This window comes from Rhinopithecus bieti, unplaced genomic scaffold (assembly GCF_001698545.2).
Source record: "Rhinopithecus bieti isolate Rb0 unplaced genomic scaffold, ASM169854v2 scaffold_62081, whole genome shotgun sequence".
Taxonomy (NCBI): Eukaryota; Metazoa; Chordata; class Mammalia; order Primates; family Cercopithecidae; genus Rhinopithecus; species Rhinopithecus bieti.
The window spans coordinates 235,099-239,447 of record NW_016823463.1 but is presented as its reverse complement, the minus strand read 5'-3'; positions in this window follow the sequence as shown (position 1 = coordinate 239,447).

Here is a 4,349-nt window from a genome sequence, read left to right as displayed (position 1 = left end):
ATTTATTAATATTATTTAATAATAATATTAATTTATTAATAATATTAATTTAATAAATTAATATTATTTAATAATAATTATTATTTAATAATGACTACTTAATATTGGGCCCAAACTACTTCTTGTTTCCAACTGAGTCCAACATGGTAGAAATTGTAGGAATTGGGGAAGAGGCTGGGTCTCCTCCATGGCTCATTAGCAGATGGTAACCAGTTTCCACCCTGCCCACCCTGACTTCCTTGCCTATACCCCATCTTCCCATGCAGGCCCCAGGATGCTCTTATATGAATCATGATGATGTTTATGACATACTTACTCTAAGACAGGTATTTATTTATCTTAAACACAAATGGGATAAGTACTGTCGTTAATGCCCATTTTACAGATAAGAAAACTGGGAATATGAGGGTTGGAATAACTCACACAAACTCACACAACCAGCAAGGGACAAGACTAGGACTCAAATGCCAGATGTAGGCTCTAGGGGATGGCTCCGCCCTCTCTCCTATCTGCTGGTGAAACCTAGGGACTGCATTTCCCAGCAGCCACCTGCTTCCAAAAGTCATACAAAGACAAAAAAACTGAGTTGCCAAGGAAATGAGTTGGGCGAAGACCACTAACTTTGTGTGTGTCAACCTCCTCCCCTGGGATGTGGCTGCCAACTCAGGCTGTGGCCGCTTGGAGCACATGAAGGAATCCTCTCTGTCAGCCCAGCTCAGCCCGTAGAAAGGAGAACAAAATGCTCCCCACATCTTCATTCAAAAGGGACAGTTTGCTTAATGTGCCACTTTGAGTCAACAAGGGAATTGAGTCTTCCTTCTGTGACATTTCTGCTACCATTTTCACTTTACATCTCTAGCAGTTTCTGGAGACAAGCGTGGGATGGAAACCAGCCCCAGAGAGTTTCCCTTTGCTCCTAGATGCCAAGGCAGCCCTTCCAGGCAAGAGGCATCTCTGTCTACAGAGGGAGAAGGGGGAGGAGGAGGAAGCAGATGAGAGGGAAGAAGAGAAGACATCAGACCCAGACATGCGCCCTCTATTAGACCCAGAACACCTGCTTTGCCATCACAGACCTGGCAGCTAGGGTGGTGAGCAAGTTCCCAGGCTGGAGGCTGTGTATTGACCACTTAAATACCGTTCATCTCACAACCCTTTAACTGGCTGTCCAAGGCCTAAATTCAGCTGACCGACAAATTTTGATTGGCTCACAAATAATTTCAAAATGTGCACACTATATTTAGTCGAGTTGTTTTTGTTTTTCAAGTGAGTCTCTGCATTTTTAAAAGGCTAGATTTCAGCTCTTCTTGAACACCAGAAGATTTGCAAACCCTGAGCCCTCACTCCCGCTCTGTATTGGCTCGGCCGAGGAGCTGGCGCCCAGAGGTGGGGTGTGCTCACCCTTCTCCCATTCAGGTCCCTGCCTCATCCCTGCAGGCATGTATGTGTGTGGAGCACACCTCACTGGGTTTCAAACATCATTTTAGTGTCCCTTTCTTGGGAAGTATGATGCTTAATTTCATCGGTGAACCTGGCTGGGCCATGGTGCCCGATGGTCAGACGCAAGTCTAGACGCTGCAGCGGGCGTTCACTGAGGCTGTGATGAGCACCTGTTCTCAGTTGACTCTGAGTAGAGCAGGTGACCCTCCACAATGCCTGTGGGCCTCATCCCATCCCTTGGCTTTAAGAGCAAAATCTGCGGGTTCCTGGAGAAGGAATCCCGCCTCCATTCTGCGCTTGAGTTTCCCGCCTGCCAGCCCGCCCTACAGGTCTCAGACTCGCCCGCCTCAAGCTTGGGCACCAATGCCTTTAAATAAATCCCTTAATCTACATGCACCACTTGTGATCCTGCCTTCCTGGAGAGCCACGGCTGACAGTCAGGAATGTGCTGTGCAACCATAGGCAGCGATTTCGGGGATGGCTAGTGGTGCAGATTTTCAAAAGGTTTCCTTTTACCCCTTCATTTCCATTTTCACCACCTCCATATTCTCTCACCCACATGTGCTTTGTGCCTCTTACTTTCAGGCTTTCCTCTCCTCCCTCCCCGTGCCCCCACGCATCACACAGCACGGCGATCCCCAGACTCCCCTACTAAATCCTGCTGTGCTCTGTGGCCCCCAGAGCTGTGGCATGGCTCTGTTCTACACAAAACCAAACAGTTCTCATGCAACACCACACCAGTTGTATATTTGTATGGTGCTATTAAAAAATGAAAATTCACCAGATTTCCTATTGACCTCTGGACAGGGCTGAGAAACTCAAATTGCTCTATTAGCTATGTATTTATATTACACTTTCTTCATTCAGCAAGATAAAAGCAGCCAACTCTCGCCACAAACCTATCCCCACTTAACACATGCGTGAAATGAATCACCAATTCTGAGTGAAGTGCTTTTGCCATTTGAAACACATTAAAGATCTATTTAACAATAGTGATTATTTTTAACTTTTTTAAGTACTGGCAAAAGAAACCCACTTTAAACCTGAGCAGGCACTTGGGCCAGAATACACTGGACGTTCTAGAGCAGGAAACGTGTTGCCAGAACACAGCCCCTCTGTGCTGCTAGCAGAACCTGCCAGGAGGGTTTTGGTTTCTAATGCACACATGAGTGGCTAGGAGAATTCCTCCGGGAAAGGAAACACTTTCGTCTTTAATGACTCCTTCTTCTCATATTTACTAAAACTCTGAAGCCCTCATACATCTATTTTCAAAAGGCTCCAATCCAGTTCCATAATAAGGAGTCCACGGTGCCTGGAGCACACGTGTGATTGCATTATTTTACTTACAATTGCTCTGAAAGCAATTAGAGCTTTTATTGTATTCCAAAACATTTTGTATTTCAAAAAAATTCGAACACCAGAATCCTACAATTTTAAGAGTTTGCTGTCTAGAAAAATGCATTAGTTGTTTCTTTTGCCAATATGAAGGTTACAAATAAAACCTGCTTAAAAAAAAAAAAACAAAGGAAGGAAACAAAGAATTAAAATGTAGGCAAAATGTACTGAAAACCAGTGACTTCATCATCGAATTGCTTGCTACGTAAGGAGTGTGTGGGCGGGGGAAGTGATGAAAATAGCTTCATTGGCAGACAGGGCAGAGGATACCCACCACCCTTCATGGGTGGCAGAGGGGTGGGGCTAGAAGATGACACAGACTGATCTGGAACCACCACAGGCGCAACACCCATTCATATCCAGACGGCAGATGGAGGGGCCCTACGGGGTACTGGTGGTGGGTAGGTGGGCGCCCTCCCCTCAGCCCAGCCCACCCTCACTGAGACCCTGTGGGGCCCCGGCTGCCCTCTGAACCATAGCAACTGTAACAGCCAGCAGGAGCCTCAGGGTAAGCGTGGTTGGCAGCCGGCTGGCCCAGCATCCCTTCTTTAGTTGCAAAATATTGACATGGTCTGAAAATCTCCAGGCGAGAGTCAAGGAAGCCAAACCTACCATTTAAAAGACAAGATCTATGTAATACCCAAAAAGAGGGTTACACATTTGCTTCCCCGAGAAATTCGGCATCAAAACAGACGCAGATAACAGCACATGTTGCTTTGACCCACCTCACACTCAACTTATTACTACTAACCATGGCTTAATAAATTCACTGCTTATTCCACAATGCAACCTCAAGACGTCTCAGCCGCCCTGTGACTCATCTTACCGAGACAAGCCTGTAACAGCAATATTGGTGCTGTAGGTTGGACTGAAGAGTTTACGGAGAAGAAAACATCTAAGTGACAATTATATGCCTGATGGACGAACTAGGGACTCAGAGTTGAAAAGCTATTCCCTGCCAAAGAATTCACTTTAGGGGCCTCCTATCATCCAAACAAAAATAAAGGTGATGTATTTGTAATCGCTCGAGGTGGTATTTACTTACAAAGCACATTGGAATCAGAAGTGCAGCCCAAACCAAGAAGTCAAGGATGGTTGGATGGACATGGCCCTTGAAGTGGTACTAACAGCCTTTTCTTTACCTGCATATTAACTGGACATGGGTCTTGAGCGCATGACTCTGCATGACACAATGCAGCCCTAACTTTGCTTCACCTCCATGGGAGACATAGACTACGGAAGGTAAGATGCACAGGACAAATCCATGAACAGGCAGATAGGCTAGTGTATGTGAAGCAAGGAGGCCAAGAAGAGGGTGCAGCATCGGCAGGAGGGTCCTCAAGTACAACCTTACAGGGTGAGCCCACCTGATCCATGCCAAGGGGCCAGAGATGAGTGCGGCAGTGAGGACTGCATGGGGTCAGGCCTGGCAGGGTCCTTGAGGAAGGTCTAGAGTTGAGATGCACATGCTGGTGCCATCAGCCTGTGTGCCATCCTGAAGTCCAGGGGTGACAGGG